General features: G+C 42.0%; 1 long non-coding RNA gene across 5 annotated transcripts in view; it reads right to left on the bottom strand.

Annotated features, from left to right (window-relative positions):
- The window catches only part of LOC106970553 (uncharacterized), a 238,579-nt gene that overhangs the window by 116,832 nt on the left and 100,586 nt on the right, over window positions 1-21,161 (bottom strand). For 4 of the 5 annotated variants that reach the window (XR_008294582.1, XR_008294580.1, XR_003415265.2 and 1 more), the window contains one exon: window positions 15,468-15,758. This is a non-coding gene — a long non-coding RNA (uncharacterized LOC106970553). Of the gene's footprint in view, window positions 1-5,538; window positions 12,827-13,301; window positions 13,342-15,467; window positions 15,759-21,161 lie in introns of those variants that run through there. The other variant, XR_008294581.1, reaches the window with a different exon arrangement.

Genomic DNA, 21,161 nt, shown 5'->3' on the forward strand with positions numbered 1-21,161 from the left:
TTCCCCATGTGTGGCCCTGGTCAAGAACCCCCTCCTCTAAGGTTTAGGATTTATCTTTATCACGGAAAACGCTGCATCCCCCTCCTTGCTGTATAACAGAGAGTAGAGATGTGCTTGATCCTCCACCAAATTAAATTGGAATCCAGGATTAAATTGGAATTTCCAGAATTAAACTGGGGTTTCAGTTAAAAACATTTTGAAGGCAGAAAAATAGGACTTCTGTGCAGTATTATATATATATATATATTATATATATTATATATTATATAATGTATATATATATTATATATATAATATATATATTAAAGTATTGTTTATTTGGGCCACAAAGAAAGGTAGTCAGAACAGTAACCCTAAATTGTATTAAGCCCCCAGTGATGCACAGCTGTTGCCAGTACAGCCAGCTATCAAAACCGGAGAGACACAGGAAGAATATTATCTGAGCCTTGGTGGCACCAAATCACTCCATGTTTGGGTTTTAACACCTGAATCCTGGCTCTGATAAAATAGCTATAGTAATAATAAGGTATGTCCCCCAGACAGTGGGGCTTTCAGCCATATTTCCATGCCATTTTCAGGGAGTGTCTAAAAGGACAAAGACTTTTTCTTCGGGGGAGACTTGCAGAAGATACAATTTGGGGTCTGTCACTGCGTTTATCCATCAGTCTGTCAGTGGGTTGTAAGAACTAATTCATCACTCCATTCTTTTTCTCTTTTCCTGCAAGGAGAGTTGCCAGTGAGGTTCTCAATGTGGCCTTTTAGACAGAAATAAAGCTGTCCTTTTCTCAGAAAAGTGTTTTATTATATTCTCTTGATGAGCCTGAGCTACGCTGGATTCTAGCCCGTGGGACAAAAAGGATGGCAGGGTTGAAAACATTAGCTTGCACCTGCTGGAAGTGTTTGGACCCATCTGCCAAGTAGACATGACCTCACACTACCCTTTCAGCTTTATGTCTCCAGACTCATTCTAGCCCTACTGAGGGGGCAGCCCCACCCTCAGGCCACTTTCTGTAAAGGTTCTTTTTCCATATGTTAAATTTGTGTGCTTTGGTGGGTAGGAAGTATAATGGCACAGACAGTTGGCGTGGGGGTTAAAAAGACAAGATTTGGACCCAGGCAGTCTTGGGTTCTGTATTAGCCAGCTCCCGTGGCCCTAACCACCTGTGTGGCTTCAACAAAAGAAATTCCTTTTTTTTCCTGGAGGCAGGAAGTCCAAGATCAAGGTGCAGTAAAATTTGGTTCCTTGGTGAGAACTCTCTCCTGGTTTGCAGAGAGCCGTCGTCTCTCTATCCTCAGATGGTGGAGGTAGAAAGACCTATGGCTTCTTCCTGCTCTTGTAAAGACACTAATCCCATCACGGGCACACCATTCGCAAGATTTCATCCAAACCTGATCACCTGCCAAAGGTCCCACTTCCAAATACTATCACGTGGGGGTTAAGGCTTCATTATATGTATGAACTTTGTGGGGGGAGACACAAACACTCAGTCCATAACACTCTCTGAGCCTATATTTATCAGGATTCTTTTCACGGCAAGTGACAGAAAGCCCAGATCAAAACTGGATTAAGTGCAGAAATGACTTTGTTGATTCACCTGAAAAGTCCGGGGATATTTTAGCATGAGGCACGTCTGGATGCAGGGGCTCAAATGGTAACACCTGGAACCATTCTCTCGTCTTTCACTTCCTTCCTTGGTGTAGGTTTTATTCTCAGATAGGCTAAGGTGTCCCCGTCTCCTATAGGCTCACATTCTATAGCCTGAGCCACCCGAGCCAAGAAAAAAAGACAGCAGATTCCCTAAATCTCCAACAAAAGTTCCATACCTGGTTCTTATTGGCCTCCTATGCCCACCTCTGAACCAATAAAAGAGGCAGAAGCATAGGATATTCAGACTGGCCAGTTCTCAGGCACAAAAAGCCCCAAGTCAAATCTACTTGAGCTGCATGCCAATGACAAGGGGGGAAATGTTGAATGAGACAGCAGAGGCCCACTACAGAGCCCCAATTTCTCAGTCCATAAAATTGGAAAATGGTAACAAACTTTCAAGGCCACTATGGGAATGCAATTAAATAATGCTGTTAATGAAATACTACATGGCACCAACAGCACCACCTGGGACTAAATAGATTGTTAATTGTGCACACACATGCACACACGTGCGTGTGTTCCAATGTTCTCATTCCGTAAGGACCTGCCCTTGACATACTTGCTTCCCCTTAGCATAGCATGGCATAGCAAATGTACGTCTTCTGTAACGCACGGTAGAAAGCATTACTCAGGCATACTGGCCTTCCTGAGGCAAGATGTTAATTAATGAGACCTCAGCAAAGATGAGTAACTCTTCCAAAAGGGACACCTCCAGAGTCTCTCAAGAGGGAGAGACCAATGCCCCCTAAATGCTTTGGATGAGGAAGCCACCAGGGTCACAGGAATTTCCCACGGAAATGTAAACGGACAAAGGAAAGGCTTCATCTTAAATGTCAGCTGATAGACCAGTTATCACTCAGCACCCTCAGCAGGGATTCTTTGAAATAGGACTTGACAGACACTCTGGAGGGAGAAGGGAAAGGAAGGCACATAAGGTGATAGCAGAGAGAGAAAAGGGTGCCTAATTTCTGCTTTTAATTTTTCCTGGGGCAGTTTTCATACATTTCCCTGTCAAATCTGGGCTCGTGAGACACTTAGAAGAATGATGGCAGCTTCAGTGAAGAGAGACCCTATGTGCCAGACTCTAGACAAGGCACTCAGGAGTGTGATTTTATTTAATCCCAGCTCCCCCCCTGTGCCCTTCCTGTGTGGCCTTGGGCAAGTTACAGCAGCTCAAGGAGATGCCATTTCTTTCTTTTAGCTGAAATACCCAACAATAATGGGCTAACACGTATTTACTATATACTGGGCATGTTTTTACATGTATTAACTAATTTAAGCTTTATAATATCCCTATAAATAGTATTATTTCTATTTTACGAATGAGACTACTGAGGTTCAGAGAGGTTAAGTAATTTGCCCAAGGTCACATGGCTAGTAACTGAGAGCCCAGATTTGAACATAGATAAAGGCCAAGCTTTTGGTTTCTATATTGCCTCCTAACACTGAACTTATCAAACAGTGGATGCTCAGGAACATAAACTGTTAATGCTATTTCTCTAGGCTATTAAGGTGTTAATAATAGAGGAAAATTTTTTCATCAACATTATCAGTATTAGAAGTTTCAACAAAGCTATATCCAAAGGTATTCTAAAGGTATTTAATTTGGAAAATAAAAATAAGAGAACAAACTATCATGTGCTATCTACATCGGTAACACTTGGAGGATTTTAAAGCAAGCAATAGAAACCTATCCTAACACATTCAAGAAAGAATGAATTCGTTATTGAAAGGATACTTGAAAGGTCATAGAAATGAACGGGAGAGCTAAATATATATATGCTAATATATAGACATGGATGGATATATTAATCAAAAATGGGATTAAGATGGGGTAACTCCTTTCATAATGTATATATATTATCAATGTATTTACCATATTCATGATGTATGCTTTAAAGATCTTATAATTTCATCAGAGGGACAGAAGCAGAAATTCATCAACAGTCTCAAACATAAATGACTTTGCTTCAATCACCTCCCACCCCGTGTCTTGGTTCAAGATTCAGATTGCCATGAGAGAGCTCAGATTGCAAAGCGTGGGCCACTGACTCAGCCCTGTAGCCAGGGGGCAGAGTTCAGAGCCCATGCAACACAGGGAAAGTGTAGTTCCCCAAAGGAAGTGACACAGAGCAAACCAAATAGCCAATGACAAAATACAACTACTCCTGTAACACCAAGACTCCTTCTAAGAATGACAGGACTTCATGGGAGGAGAGGTTCCCATCTAAATTTCAGATCATTGGAAGAGCTTCCAGACAGCCAGAAAGGGCTCAAATCACGGCCCTGTTATACTCCGTCAAGAGTCTGAAGTGCCCCAGACCCTCCTTGAGATTCAAGGCCAGAGCTGGCGAAGGACCTTCAAGGTACTTAAGCAGCTTCCCAAGGTGCGGCACCCAGAAGAAAATGCTAACTGGATTTATGGGGCACGTTATTGATAAACCCAATGACCATGTGTCATAATCAGTATGCCGATGGAGAAGCAAATGGCACTAAAGGCTTTGTATTAACCAGACAGACCCTGAAAGTGATTTACATGTTGAGTGCAAACTGCTCCCAGGGGTACCCAATATGACAGGTCTAAACTGCCTCTTCTGCCTTTGCTTCTTGACTCCTTCCTCCACGTCTGAAAGGATTCAGTAGGCAGCATGACCTTTACAATGTCATCACTGCCTGTTACATCTGTGCCTGGAACTGGACATAGAGATGTACAAATAAACCACACCCATGACTATTGCCTTTGAGATGGGACACAGCCACTGTTGGACATCGTTAAAACACTCTGGACGGAGGTATCATTTCCCCTGCCATTTCGTGAGAGCTGCTTTGATGATACAAGATTATAACATTTATTCATGTTTATCCTTCTAATACATATTAATACCCATTAACAAACAGATCATTTGCTAGAGAATTATGACTACAAAAAATGTGTAAGATGTAGTTCGCACCTTCAAGTTTCTCATAGCCTAGTGGAGATCCAGCTTATTACAAAATGTACCAAAATAGGAGTGAAAAATCCTTGGTTCTTATCCCATTCACACCACTTATCTATCTACTCAGACTCAAGCATATCATTTACCCTTGGTTTTTTTTTTTAATGTTTATTCACTTAATTTAAGAGAGAGAGAGTGGGATGCCTGGGTGGCTCAGTCGGTTAAGCAGCTGACTTCGGCTCAGGTCACGATCTCGCGGTCCGTGAGTTCGAGCCCCGCGTCGGGCTCTGTGCTGACAGCTCAGAGCCTGGAGCTTGTTTCAGATTCTGTGTCTCCCTCTCTCTCTGACCCTCCCCTGTTCATGCTCTCTCTCTGTCTCAAAAATAAATAAATGTTAAAAAAATTAAAAAAAAAAAAGAAAAATAGAGAGAGAGTGAGAGAGAGAGAGCAAATGAGAGAGGGATGGAGAGAGAGGGAGAGAGAGAGAATCCCAAGCAGGCTCTGCGCTGTCAGCACAGAACCTTACACGGGGCTTGAACTCATGGATCATGAGATCATGACATGACACAGATCATGAAATCATCTAATCAGGGGTTGGATGCTTAAATAAGTCAGTCAGAGAAAGACAGATATCATATGTTTTCACTCATATGTGGATCTTGAGAAACTTAACAGAAGACCATGAGGGAAGGGTAGGGGGAATAAAATAGTTACAAACAGCGAGGGGGGGAAGCAAACATAAGAGACTCTTAAATACAGAGAATAAAGTAAGGGTTGATGGGGGTGGGGGAAAGCGGGTGATGGGCATTGAGGAGGGCACTTGGGATGAGCACTGGATGTTGTATGTAAGCCAATTGGACAATAAATTATATATATATATATATATATATATATATATAGAGAGAGAGAGAGAGAGAGAGAGAGAGAGAGAGAGAGAGTTGGATGCTTATCCAACTGAGCCACCCAGGTGCCCCTCACTTACCTTTGTTAATCCCCACTTTCCTCATCTAAAAGATACCACTAATAGTCTATACTTGTACCAAAAGGCCATTCAGAAGCTCCAACAATGGAGAGCACACAAAATTGTGTGATTCTCTGCACTCTATAAATTCAGAATGATTCTCACATTCATGTTCATTATCACACATTTCTTGGGCATCAATTATTTGCAGGCTCATGCCAAAGACTTGAGATTTGAATCCTCTGTAGTGCTTTAGCCTTCAAATAAATCTATTCCTATTTTTGTTAGTTAGATAGGGCTGTATAACAAAACACACTACACACTGGCTGGCTTTCCCACAGCTCAGGGGGCTGGAAGTCCAGGTGCTGGCATGGTTGGTTTCTGGTGGAACCTCTCGCCTTGGCTTGCAGATGGCACCTTCTTTCTGTGTCCTCACATGGTCTTTTCTCTGTGCACACAAACTCTTGGTGTCTCTTCCTTTTATTACAAGGAAAGCAGTCTGTTGGATTAGGGCTCCACCCTTAAAGATCTCATTCAATTGTACCTCTTCAAAGGCCTTATCTCCAACTACTTTGGGGTTAGGGTTTCAACCTATGAATTTTGAGGGGACACAATTCAGTTCTCGACACTACTTAAATTGACTAAATTAAGTATTATGACAGAACAGGGAGTTGAGGGGGAAGGGACCTTCAACTTTGCCAAGGCAGCAGCTCAACATTGACATCAGAACTCAGAATTTCTCTGCACACCACAGCCCTGCCCTATCCCACAGTGTGGGCTTCATCCCCATCCTTCATCCCCATCCCACATAGTCTCACTGATGTGCCTGCCACCAGAAACCAGGGCAGTGAGCCTCTTTAAACCCAGCACAGTGAAGGAGAAAAACTGGATTTCTTTTCCCAGAAGCCCTCATCAAGGCCCTCCTAGCGTTTCATTGGCCCAGACTGGCATGGGCCAGCCCATCCCTGAGCCAATCACTAAGGAGGGAAATGGACTAACCACAACTGGCTTGGATAAAACCACCTGAAGTCAGATGGATTATGTGGAGTTAACTGTGCTTCCTTTCCTCAAGTTTATATTCTAAAGAAAGAAAGGCTAAAGTGTCATCTAAAAGGGGATTCTAGGAAGGTAGATTTTTCTTTTCAATTTTTCTTAACATGTATGCCCACTCTCTGTGTCCATCTGGCCAAAAAAGACAAAGTTTGGAAGTGGATTTCAAATAAAGAGATGGTTTCATGGGGAAATGAGGCAGCTACATGACAAACTTTTCACCTCTTCACTAGGGGGAGAAAGAAACTCCTTTCTGATCACCTATATGCCAGTCATTGTGTGTGTTACTAGTTCATGATCTCCTTTTATGCTCATACCATACCGAGAACACTGGTAGGATGAACATTACTCCCCCTAAAGCCAAAGCAGAGGCCCAGAAATTCAAAAAAGTGTTCAAGGTCACACAGCTAATGGTGGAATCAGACGCAGAACACAGGTGTGTCTGGCTCCACATCCATATTATTTGCACAACATCATGACAGACTCTTAAAGACAGGTGAAGGCTTTCCTGATTTTCTCCCTTTTATAATAGCTACAACAACAGTAATAAGTACCATTTACTGAGCACTCACTACGTGCCAGGGATTGTACAGGATATTAAAACATTATAGCGACAACAACAAAAATGTATGTAGGACTTAAATACACCTCCCCACAAAAATGAATGCACTGAAACTTCATGGAGAAAAGCTCTTATAAAGACCATTTTAAAAGACCTGAATAGATTAAGACAAACACCAAGTTCACAAATAGGATAACTTAACATTGTAAGCATATTAATTTCCCCCCATCATTAAACCATGGACTTAATGCAGTTCTATTCAAATGTCCAGCAGAGTTTTTTGAGGAATTTGAAAAACTGATTCTAAAACATATACAGAAATATAAAAGGCATGAATATGTAAGGTAATTTTGAAAAAAAAAAAACAGGAATAGTAGTAGGATTCATTTTACTGAATACTAAAACCTATTACTAAGTCACAGTAATTCTTTTTTAAGTGTGGTGTAGTCTTAGGAACAGATAAATAAATCAATGAAGCATCACAGAGATTCCAGAAATAGTCCTACATGTATAGGAGACTTGGCATTATACCCAATTGGGAAAGATTGAATTGTGTGGTAGATTTTGTTGGGAAAATTGATTCCCTGTATGAGAAAAATAAAATTGGATTCCTTCCTTCACACCTGAATGCAAAAGATAGTTTTCACTCTTATGTGGATCCTGAGAAACTTAACAGAAACCCATGGGGGAGGGGAAGGAAAAAAAAAGAGGTTAGAGTGGGAGAGCATAAGAGACTCTTAAAAACTGAGAATAAACTGAGGGTTGAAGGGGGTTGGGAGGGAGGGGAGGGTGAGTGATGGGTATTGAAGAGGGCATTTTTTGGGATGAGCACTGGGTGTGGTATGGAAACCAATTTGACAATAAATTTCATATAAAAAAAGAAGAAAATGGAGGAAATATCTTTGTGACTTTACAACTGTACAGATTTTAAAGCAAGATCTAAAAAGAGCCAGCTATAAGGGGAAAACGTGAAGTGTTCAACTGCATTAACATTGCGATTTCTGCCCAGAAAAGGACGTAATCTACACACTGAACACTTCTGTGGACCACGAGATGTGTACAATGTCTAAAACTTGGCTGGTGTTGAAATCTACAGAAACCTCTACAGCACAGCAGGAAAAAATCAGGAAACCCAATAGAAAAAAGGGTAAAGTCTATGAAAAGAAAATTAATAGAAGAGGAAACACTAATGGCTAACAAGTATATGAAGAGATACTCAACTTCATTAGTAATCAGAGAAAAGCAAATTAAACCAACAATGATACCACTTTACATCCATCGTATTGGCAAAAATTACAAAGTCAGAGAACATCAAGGGCTAGGGAGAAGTGTAAAGTAAGCAGCCATTCCAAGCAGCAATCTCTCAGTACTCAGGGCAATTAACTGTTCATCTACCCAACAATCCCCGTGGGTGGATATGTGCCTCAGAGAAACTCTTACACAAAACCACAAGGATGCACGCGTGAGACTCTTCACCATAGTTTTCCTTGTGACAGTAAAGACTTTGAAAGTGTTCTTTCATCACTAAGGGAATGGATAAGCAAATCATAGTCTCTGCATATGTTGACCCCCCAGGCCACAGTCAGAATGTACTGAATTAGATTTACATACAACATGAGGAGCTGTCAAAAATACAGTGTTGAGTGGGAAAAAGTGAGGTCTGAGGTAACCTTTAAACCCATAAGTGGGTTTTACCATTTATGTAAATTAGTCAAAGCCAACTCTATATATTTTATCAATTATACACATAATTGTAAATTAACATAGGAAAGGAGAACTACAGAAATCTCCATTCCATATGCTAGAAGAAACACTTGTGGTGGGGGAGGAGCGAAAGAAAGAATGGGAGAAGGAGGAGAACATGACGAAAGGAAAGAAAATCGTGGTGAACTCGCTCTAACCAGCAAATCTGAATATATCTACTCTGTGTCCCTGAAGTACCTACCTTGCTCACCAAAAATGAGCACTGTCACATTTAATGCTCAGAAAAAACACCATGAATGTAAGTACTGATGTCGGTCCTATTTTTGTTTTAAAAACAGAGAGGGTAGGCAGCTTTTCCCAGGCCGTGGAGCAAATCAGTGGAAGGTCAGAGATCTGAAACAGACCGTGTGCCTCCGGTTCCTCACACTTAGCTCACTGTCTACCACTCGTGTTCAGAGAACTTCAGTGAAGTTCCATGTGGTAGTGCGTAACAAAGTACGAGTCTATTAATTCCCTTGCAGCTGAGCTTTCTTAGTTTCTAAGATGTCCACTAATACAGGCTTATTTTTAGTGGACTAGTAACACCTGACCAAGCAAAACAACTTCAGCTCAACAATTTCACAGCTTCTCCTGAAAAACAAACCCTAAACAAAAACTGTTTCTTGCGGCCCGTCTTTCTGCATGATGCAGCAACTTGTACTGTAGACCATCTTTTCCCAAATAAGTTGCATAAGATTTTCAGTGCCAAGTGTACAGTTATATAAGAGTCAAAATCTATAGAAACTCAATATGCCATTTTGCTTCACCGTAACGAAAGCTCCCAACAGCAAATTTGCTTTGTGAAATTATATTATAGCAAAAAAACGCAGTCTTGAAAGTTCCAGAGAACCAAATACTGGTAGCCTTAGATAATGCCTGGCACATTGTCTGTGTTTGTTAAATGTTAAGTGGATGGGTAAAATCGATGGTTAGGTGGGTGGAGGATGAATGGGTAGATGGATGTGTGTGTGTGGGTGGGTGGGCGGATGGATGGATGGATGGGTAGATGGATGAATGGCTAGATGGATGGGTGGTTGGTGGGTGGATGGATGGATGTGTGGGTGGGTGGGTGGATGGATGGATGGATGGGTGGTTGGTGGGTGGATGGATGGATCAGTGGATAGATGGATGGATGGGTGGGTGGATGGATGGATGGCTGGTGGGTAAGTGAGTGGGTAAATTACATGCATTCTTGACTTCATGGCTGGGATTTTTAGCTAATGACATAACCTACATGCTTCCATGAGTACATGAGGGTGACAACATATTTCGCCCCCTCCCCCAAAATGTCCTTGAAACTTTTAGTGCTATTTCCAGCTGCTATTTTCTCTTAACTTTCATGAAACTCATTAATCTGCCAATGACTACTGCAAAAGTACAAGCAGCCTGGAGGATGACAGCAGTGTGACTTAGTTCAAAAGCCAGCCTACGGACCCTGAAGACTTTGGAAATTGTTTCTTGTTCTTTCTTCCCCTGCATTTTTTTTTTTTTTTTGGCCTAGTCTTGGTGTTGGGAGAAAAGAGAAGAAAACTCATCATTAGCTTAACAGAATGTCAGTGCTTTCAAACAGAGAGAGCTACATCAGACCCTGGGCTCAGCTCTCATGTTCTTAGATGCCCTGAGAAATGTGTTTCCTTGAGGTGCCCTTTAGAGCTGTCGGTTCCATCTAACAAAGTCCTAGTCTCTGCCTCTAAATATCTGACTTGCTGCCTCCCTCCACACATTGAGCTTGCCTGCCTGCCACTGCAGTGCCCCTTACACTGGGCAAAGTCACCAGAATTCCATTATGAAATACGCCCATGATATAGACCGGGACTCAAGAGACCAGAGACTAAGAAGTGAAAAATTACAATTCGGATTCCTAAAACAATCATTTCAGTTTCCATAAAAGATTTCCCCACTGGAGCCATTTTCACTTGAGCTTTGTCCAGCACCATTAAGCAGTGTTCTGCCTGCTCACAAGTTATAAGGAGCTCAAGAGCAGATTCAGTAACATACATGCAGCTCCCTTTCATAAAACGTCTGCACCACTTTCTGCATGGTAATCCACCCTAATGGAGCCTTCATTAACCTATCTATATTGGATGAATGAACATCCCAAAGACCCCTCTCTTCAGCTTATAGAGTATCTTTCTCAATTCTCAGCTGAAGCAGGACATTTCAGGATTATAGGATTATATTTTGTGAATGCTAGTTCCTGGCGTTGGGTAAGTCCCTTAACCATCCTAAGCCTAAATTTGCTCATGTGTAAAATGGAAAGAAAAATACTCGCCTTCCAGAGTTGTTCTGAAGATTTCTTCAGTCAGTCTGTAGTTTTTGAGAACCTACTCCTCTAAGCAAGACTCTAGAGTGAGGGAGTACTGGGGTCCAAAGATAACACATGAGTGTTGAGAGGTCAGGGAGTTCACAGGTGAGAGAGAGACACAAGCCAATAACTACAACGTAGTAAGTGCTAGTGTAGGAAGTAAGAAAACTGGATTTGGAGTCATTCTGTCCTGGGTTGAAATCCTGTTTCCACCACTTCCTCATTGCATGACACTGGGAAACTACTTAAACTTTCCCAACCTCATCTTATCAATGGAGATAATGATACCTCTGTCCTGATTCTATAAGAATTAAATTAGCTATGCTGGTAAAACATAGTGTCAAGACCATAAACAGTATTAAATAGACGAATACATTAAGTGTTATGGGAAACTCACAAGATGGACTGAGCACACATGAATGTGCCAAGCACAGTGTCTGATATGCAAAAAGCACGTTACAAACGTTAGCCTGTATTGCTGTCTACATCAACTCTCCCATTCAAATAAGGTGATTGCTTAATTTATTTATTTATTTTTTTTATTTTGGAGACAGAGAGAGACAGAGCATGAACGGGGGAGGGGCAGAGAGAGGGGGAGACACACAGAATCGGAAGCAGGCTCCAGGCTCCGAGCCATCAGCCCAGAGCCCGACGCGAGGCTCGAACCCACGGACTGCGAGATCATGACCTGAGCTGAAGTCGGACGCTTAACCGACTGAGCCACCCAGGCGCCCCGGTGATTGCTTAATTTGAACAAGGCAAAGAAAGAACTAGAAATGGACCCAAGATCTTAGAGATGCAAGGCTGGGAGAAGATACCAGTGGCCAGCTGCCAGGAAATCTTTCTGAATTCTCTAGGGCACAGATAAGCACAACTGCCTTCACAAGGAACTACTGAGCCCCTGGGGTAGAGCAGGGGGAGGACAGGGCATAGCACAAATCCCATATCCACAGAGTATGAATATGGGACAACCATGAGTAATTCTAGCAATGACAATTCTTGGAAAGACAGGAGATATGCTAGGCCAAGGCCCTCTGATGAGCTGTGGCCTGGAGCAGGTGCACCTACCTGAAGACAGTCCATTATACAACAGTGACCACTGAGAACATGAGAGAAAATAGGGCTGATCTATTATTGTAGACATGGGTAATGCTGCTGTTGCACATGCTCTCCTACACATGAAACTTTACTGAAAGTTATAAAACACAAGTGTTCAAGACTCTTTTGGAGGCAAGTAGCCAACAAAACGGACTTAAGCAAAAAATTAAAATTGATTAGCTTGCCTAATTGATGAGTAAAACTTCAGGCATCATTAAACTCAAGAATTCAAGTGATCTCATCAGGAATCTGTCCTCCTCCACTTCTTGGCTGTCTTTCTCTGTCCTGTCTTCCTTCGAGAGTACTCTTCCCATGGAGAGGGAAGGTAACCATAAGCAGGTTTATATCTCGTTCTTTAATGAATTCCAATCAAGACAGTTCTCATTTCCAGTAGTCGTAGTACAAGTCCCAGGATTCTCACTGGCTCTGATTGGTCCACCTTGAGCAAGGATGTTTTGATTGGCCAGGTCTGGGTCATACGCCTCTCCTTGCAGTAGGAATAGAGCTAGCCTATGTGAGCCACCTGCCCTCAAGGGAAAATAGAGATGTTATTACTCTAAGGGTCACAAATTTGTGAACAGGTAAAAACTCCAGATACTGACTACACTTTCCTGCTGTTCTTTTTCTAGGCATCCATAGAACATCTGCAAATATAGGCAGAAGTTAACCAGTCTCCTAAGATGTCAGCAGGGGAAAATAGACGAACAGACTCAGAAATGTCATCACGGCAGTTAATTGTGTGAAATTTATCACCCCGATTGATCACACAGCATTTAGCTTTAAGAACATCAAGCCTCCAAATCGCTGGTTTTGGGTTTTTTTTTTTTTTACGACTGTGAGGCAAGGTTTACCAAAACTAGCAGATATGACTGTGACTTACAAAATGAGAAAAGTAAACAAGAAACACAATTTGATATGATTTAATAAAAGATTTGTTTCCACCACTTCTCCTGGGAACCTTGGCACATTTTCTTTTTAGAGACAGTTATTATCTCTACCTTTATTGAACAAAGGCATCGGATCCCAGCTGGTGAAGATCTGTAAAGAAAATCATTCTTTTATTAATAAGGCTGTTATTAGCAAGGGAAAAAAAATCCATGTTTGGGGGTTTGCACAGAAGTTACAGGCCATTTCAAAGAAATATGGCTGACTACCACCAACATTATTTCAGGCAATTTCATGATCAAATGTCCTATTAGGTTGTTTAAAATTTTTATAGAGACTGTAAATCAGAACTATTTTCTATTTGCCCTAAATATTTAGGTGCAACAGGGAAAGCAGATCAAATTAAAGGGTATTGTGCACATTTTTTACTGGGATCTCCCAGGAATATAAATCATTCCACTTGCAGTCTGGAGTTCCTGGGTAAACATGTTGGTGAGAACAACATTCGATGCTCCTCCAGTGCTCTCATTAAAAGGATGATCTATACATTAAAACAATAAAAAATAAAAAATAAATGGGGCATCTGGGTGGCTCAGTCGGTTAAGCGTCAGCTTTGGCTCAGGTCAAGATCTCACGGTTTGTGAGTTCGAGCCCCACATAGGGCTCTGTGCTCACAGCTCAGAGCCTGGAGCCTGCTTTGGTTTCTGTGTGTCCCTCTCTCTCTGCCCTTCCCCTGCTCCCGCTCTGTCTTTCTCTGTCTCAAAAATAAAACATTAAAAAAAAATTTTTTAATAAATAAATAAATGGATGATCTGGGTAACAACAGCAGTACCAGGTTCTTCCCCATCTTCAATTTTTTTTTTTTTTTGTCAAGATTCAAAGGATACTACTCAAACTCTCCCCAGAGATCCTAGAGGAATAAGTTTTGAACTACTTTATTCCATTGGTTCAGCCCTGAACAATACCATGGGACAAGAATCAGAGGAAGATAGGGGGGACAGACAGAGATCTGTAGACATGCTGGAAGAAATCATTCTTTCTTTTTAGAAACAGAGAGTCAATATCCATCAAATGTTAAGTTGCATATCCCTTGATCTAGCAATTTCTGCTTAGAGATTTAACCTACTGATATACTCACACATGTGCATAAAGATAGATGTTCCAGGGTACTTAATGCAGCCTTGGTTATGGTAGCAAAAGATTGGACATAATCCAAATGTCTTTCAATATGGCTCTGATTAAATAAATTACAGCACAGCCTCACAGCGGAAAACAATGTAGCCATTAAACACAATGAAATGGGCCTCGCTGAACTGAAATGGCACCACCTCTAAGATACATTGTTAAACAGAAGAGAAGAAGGGAGATACAGAGGAACAAGTGTAGTGGAATGCCATTTGGTATTAAAAACATTTTTTTTAACGTTTATTCATTTTTGAGAGATGGAGAGAGACAGGCAGACACAGAATCGGAAGCAGGCTCCAGGCTCTGAGCTGTCAGCACAGAGCCCGACGCGGGGCTCAAACCCATGAACGGTGATATCATGACTTGGGCTGAAGTTGGACATTTAACCAACTGAGCCACCCAGGCGCCCGCATTTTGTATTTTTTTTTAATGTAAGAAAATATTTGGTTCTGTATGTTAACTCAACCAGAATTAAAATAAAAACTTAACACTAAAAAAACCAAAATATTTGTTTGTGCACACACAGAATATCTCTGAAAAGAAACCCAGGATTTGCCTCTTGGGAAGGGCCACCCTTATGTTCACTGTTATATCTTTCAGTACTCCTTTTTGAAGTTTTTACCATGTATGCATATGTAATTTTTTAAGTAAAAATTTAGACGAGCGGCGTTCAGTTGGTTAAGCATCTGACTTTGGCTCAGGTCATGATCTCATTGCTCGTGGGTTCAAGGCCCGCATCGGGTTCTGTGCTGACAGCTTGCAGCTCGGAGCCTGGAGCCTGCTTCGGATTCTGTCTCTGTCTCTCTGCCCTCCCCTGCTCAAGGTCTGTCTGTCTGTCTCTCTTTCTCTCTCTCAAATATAAATAAACTTTAAAAAAATTATTTTTAAATTTAGACAAAAAGGATAATGGTGCTTTGCAATAAATCTAACAGGAAGTAGAAAAGATTTCTTGAAAAAAATTACCAAAATACTCAGACATACATGAGATTTCTGAAAAAATGAAGAAGTACCTCACTTCCTTGAATACTATGAAAGACTGACTTACTGTTTCCAACCTTTCACTCCCTGCATTACAGAATTAAACATCCTTGTACCTTTGACATTTTCTCACTGTGGGTAGAGTGTTCTTTTTGACCCGTGGTTGTCAGTCTTGGTCATGTGACTTGCTATGGCCAGTAGTGTGAGTAGATGCAATAGAAGCAGAGGCTTTACATGTGCCTCTGTGACTCTGCTTGATCTCTTGAACTTCTGCCATTGACCGTGAGAAGATCAAACCTTGCGTAGTCAATGGTCCCAGGATGAGGAGATACATACAACAGACCTGGGCCTGGAATCAAGCAAGCTGATCCAGCAGAGCCCCACAGAATCACAGCCTACATGCAGACCTGTGAGAAAAATCATTTTCGTGGTAAGCAAAGATTGGGGGGGGGGGTGTATGTTACACAGTTTTATCACAGCCACATCTGACTGATACAGATGGGAAGACTAAATTACTTGCTGTGGCGCTCTCCCACCTCCTCTAGGAAATTGTTCCCGATTAACCCTACCACCACACAAGACTGTGATCTCTTCACAGCCACAGACAGATCCTTCACACCAGAAACTGTGTGTTATCACTCCCTGTGTCCCTAGACTTCTGCACAATGCCTGGCACAGGATTCTAAAAATTAAAAAAAAAAAAATCTTTCTCTGACCAACCTCTCTAAAGTACTTGCCTGCATCCAACAGTTAGTCAGCATCATATCACACATACCATTAATCACAATCTGTAATCATCCTATTATTTTGTTATCTTGTCTCTCTCACTGGAACATTAACTCCCCGGAGGAAATGAATCAGTGAATTCCTTACTCTGATTTTTATAAGGCTTCAGACATCTGTTGTGCCACATTCTCCAAATTTCTTAGCCTACCCTTCAAGGCCTTGCAAAAGTTGGCCCCAAACTGTTCCCAGCCCTATCACCCAGTGTTTCCCTTAAGAAATACCATGCAGTCTTTTCGCCACCCACACTTTTTCTTTTTCTGAAACATTATCCAAGATATTCCCTCTACAAATTCCCTCTGGTATGAGTACTCTTTCCTATCATTCCTGCTTATCTAAATCCCGACCATTGGTATTATTTGGGATTAGGTTCAGCTATGATTTCACCATAAAACTCAAAACACCAGTGGCCTAAAAAAGGCAAAAGTTTATCCCTTTTCCTTAATAAACTTAGAAGTAGTCAGAATAGGATTAGAAAGGCAATCTATGGCTTCAGAGGAACAGGATCCTCCTAAGTTATTGTTCTGCACTGGGTTCCTTCCATTCCTAAACTCCCTTCCTGACCCAGAATGGCTGCTGGAGCTCCAGCTATTACATTCTCATTCTCGTCATTAGGGAACAAGAAATATGGAAGAAAAGCATGCTTCCTCCCTATAAAGAAATCTGCTCCCCCAGCCCAGGAATCATACACAACACAGTCACTTACATGTCACCCAACAAAACCTGGTTATGCAGACACACCTAGCTGCATGGGAAATTGTATTAACTACTTTGATACATCACAAACCACCACGTCCTAACACAGTAGCTTAAAACAATAAGCATTTACCCACCACATGATTCTATGTGTTGGTAATTTGGGCTCAGGTCAGCTAGGTGGTTTTTGTGGCCTTGGGTGAATACTCATGTGCCTGTAGTTAGCTGTCTGGTTGGCTGGTCTAGGATGACCTCAGCTAGGAAAGTTTGTCCCTGCTCCAAACAGGCTCCTATCGTCCAGAAGGCTAACTCTGGCTTGGTCACATGGTGGTCGGGCAGGATTCCACAAGGGTGAGTGGAGGTATGCAAGGCCTCTGGAGGCCTAGGCTTGGGATTAGCACAATGTCACTTCCATTGCATTGTACTGAACAAAACAAATCACAAGTCTGGCTTGGATTCAAGAATGGGGAAAGACTCCATCGCTAAACAGGAGGTGCTACCAAGTCACCCTGCAAAAGATGTGCATACAGGAAGGGAAATAATCGTGGCGAGTGTTGCAAGCAAGATTCCAAAGAAGTATTGTCTTTCTTGGGGGTGAGGGGGATGAGCCAGCTAAAAATTAGGTATTCTGTTATGGAAGTAGAGGGGAATGGATATTGGGGAACAGCCTGCATTCTCTATGACACCAACTTTCAAAGCCAAGTTCTAAATGCACTTCCTCCTCCTGGAAGCCTTCCTTGAACCACTGAGCTAGAATTCTGGCCACGAAAGACTATCACCTGTAAGTTTTATGACTCTCTCATAACTACCCATGGAGAGATATTGGCCCGTGAGTATCTGCGGAGAGTGATAGGAGGTAAGCCCTTACCTGTCCTCTGAAGCCACCATGAGCTTGGACACCATCTTTGCTGAGATCCTAACATTTCTGTTGAAACAAGTACCTTTATTATTTGAAAGTAACAAATCTTTTGTTTAAATGGCAGGAGAATAAATTTGTTACTCTTGTTTTCAGCACACCCACAAGAGGAACAAAGAATCCACGTGACCCAAGGATAACAGGTCAAATACTAAAATCTAGAAGGAATCCCTTAGCACCCAGAACATAAATAGATATACACACTCCTCATCAGAAAGGGTGTTGGAACTAGTCCATGGATACGTTAGCATTTTCTTTCTCCCTCTCTAATTCTCTTTCCTCTCTTGATGACTGGAATATAAATCAGTAGCCTAGAGTCCTTCTGGTTAACAAGGTTCTCATTTGGGAGGTTGCAGCCTAGGAGGCTATTAAAAAGAGAAAGAAAAGCTTCTTCTATAAACATTTCCTGCCAGCTGCTGAGGGCTGGAGAGGAGGGGAGGGCACCAGGGTGACAGCACAGAACAGGACCATTAGGGGAAGAAAATCTGAAAAGCAGAGTAAGAAATCTTGGTCCAAGTCTCTGGCACATGATCCATGAATAGAAGTCTAACACACAAAGAGAACCCCCCCCCCCCCCAGGCAAGACAGACAAGAGGAAAAGAGCCTTCTACCAATCCAAATGGGCCACCGCTGTCCAAAGCACAGTGGAAATCCCTGCAGGTGCCTGCAGAATGTTTTAGAGTAAAATACTTAGGCTTTAGAAGCTGGAGGAGGGGCGGCCTCAGGCCTCAGCATCCTCCACCAACTCCTACAATAATGATAATAAGAACTTGCACTTGCTGGGTTATCACTGTGTGCCGGCACCACAATGAGTATCTTATGTGCATTAATTATCTCCACCAACCTCCGCCACAATGCCACCATGCTGGAGCTACTCTTCTTGCCGTTTTATCCACAGGCCTGGTGACGCTCATAATTTGCCCAAGGTCATTTGTTTAAGAAGTGGAAGAGCCACGGTTCGATACCAGTCTCTCTGACTGCACAGGCCGTACTCTTGGACCTCTGCACCATCCTGCCCTTTTATACTGTGACGGAGTGAAAGAGGATGGGACCCAGGGGAGGAAAATGCTGCTGGAGACAGTCTTTTTCATTGAAGAACTCTCAACTTTTAGAAAAGACATCTGAAAATGCACAAATAAGAATTAGGCAACAACAACAGTGGTAATAAATGGACTAATTATATTGTACCAGGCACTGTGCTATTTTATGGACAGTATCACTTCATCTTTAGCCATAAAAAAAATTGATGCTCCCATTTTAGGGAAGAGAAAACAGAGGCACAGAGAAGTCACATGGCCAGGATCTCACAGCCAAGGACCAGCAGAGCTACAATTCAAAGGCAAGTCTGAGGCCAAAGAGCAAGCTCATTTCCAGCCCCAAGGTGTCTCCCCAAGCAAGTGGGCAATTCAGTCCTTCACTGCTTCGTTTTATCCTTCAAATATACATTAATATTCACTGCATTTAGACACTGTTTTAATTCCTGATATGGGAAAGGAGCCTAGAAAGAAAACCTTCCTGTTTCCATCTGACTAAAAAAGAACAGTCGCTGAGATGAAGAAGGAGTAAGGAAGGCAGACAGTTCTCTGGAGGGGGAAGATGAAAAGTTCCTAAGATCCCAACATACATAGTCCGCCCTGACATCCTTGATCAGGAAAAGCAGCTGGAGGATGGCTGACCCGGCAGTGGTTGAGGTGGGAGCTGGGACAGGGTTGGTCGGGGAGAATCCAGGGAAGAAGGGGTAAGAGTGGAATAAGGAGAAGGTTGGGGCCAGGATCATTTGTGGATGGCTGGGAGATGCTGGTGTCCAAGGCAGCAGGATGTGTCATGGTCACAGTGAGGGACACTAGAGTCACTGCCTGCATTCAAACCCAGCTCCTTTCTGTACTAGCTCTAGTTACCTTATAGTCCTTTCTCCCCTAAAGTAAGTAAGTGCCTGACAAGTACCTGACTCCATGTCTACTGCTTGGTGATTATTACCGTAACGTATCTCCAGGGCTCTGCTAAACCTGGGATTGAAACCAGGAAGGGTGAAGTCTATGGCAGCAATAGGAATAATTAACAACAATAACTTAATTTTGTCAGTATTAGTTATCTCCGCTGTGTAACAAATGACCCCCAAACTTAGTAACTTAGTAATTATCTCACAGTTTATATTGCTCAGTTTAGCTTATCTGGGTGCCTCTGGCTCAAGATTTCTCCTGAGATTGCAATTAAGCCATCAAACATCGCAGTCTCATTTGAGGATTCAACTGGGGGCAATCTCCTTCCCAAGCTTATTTCTGTGGTTATTGGCAGGCCTTGACCCCTTACCACATGGACTTCGCCACAGGACTGATTCATGATATGATAGCTGGCTTCCCTAGAAAGCCATCCTAGAACTAGCACCTAAGACAGAAGTAGTTTTTTTTTTTTTTTATAACCCAATCGCAGAAGTGATAGCCCATTACTTCTGCCATATTCAATTCATTAGAAGTCTAGCCCACCCCAAAAGAGAGGATATTATACAAAAACATGAGTACCAGGAGGTGAGGATAACTGGGGGCCACTGCCTAGGATGCCTGCCACATGTGTATTCAATAAGGCCACAGAAACCTTCAGTCATCCTATCACCTAATCTCCCAACATGAGACCTGCTTTCTCACTGGAAATCATGGTGTAGATTGAGTTCTCCATCGTTCCCAAGAATATGCAATTAAGGTGGAAAAGTGGTTTTCAACCTTTTTGGTGACATTAACCTTTCCCCAAATAAAATCTTTCTCAATATGTGGATGGATAAACATACTGTCTAATATTATAATGTATATGGTATATTATAACATGCTGTTTATATAAAACAGAATACTACTCAGTCCAAATTTTAAAACAGAAAAGAACTACTAATACACGCAACCCACATGAACGGCCAAACCATTATTCTGAGAAGAATCCTTTTTTTTTTTCAACATATGGAATTTATTGTCAAATTGGTTTCCATACAACACCCAGTGCTCATCCCAAAAGGTGCCCTCCTCGATACCCATCACCCACCCTCCCCTCCCTCCCATCCCCCATCAACCCTCAGCTTGTTATTCTGAGAAGAATCCTACCACAGAAGTACATCCTGTATGACTGCATTTATAGGAAACTCTAGCAAAGGAAATATATTGTAATAGAAGTAGATCGGCATTTGCCTGGGAGCAGGGCTGGGAATTAATGATTAACTGGGAAGAGAAGCAAGAGAATCTTTGGGGTGACAGAAATGTTCTATATCCTGATTGTTGAGTCTCAATGAACTATACACTTGAAATGGGTGCATTTTAATGATCATAAATTACATCTCAGGTGAACTGCTCCAATCACAACAAGGATATGTGTCTGTGCGATTATAAATAAATAAAAGGCCTTGGGATAGATCAGTGAGGACAGTGTGTGTCAA

This window comes from Acinonyx jubatus, chromosome E3 (genome assembly GCF_027475565.1).
Source record: "Acinonyx jubatus isolate Ajub_Pintada_27869175 chromosome E3, VMU_Ajub_asm_v1.0, whole genome shotgun sequence".
Taxonomy (NCBI): Eukaryota; Metazoa; Chordata; class Mammalia; order Carnivora; family Felidae; genus Acinonyx; species Acinonyx jubatus.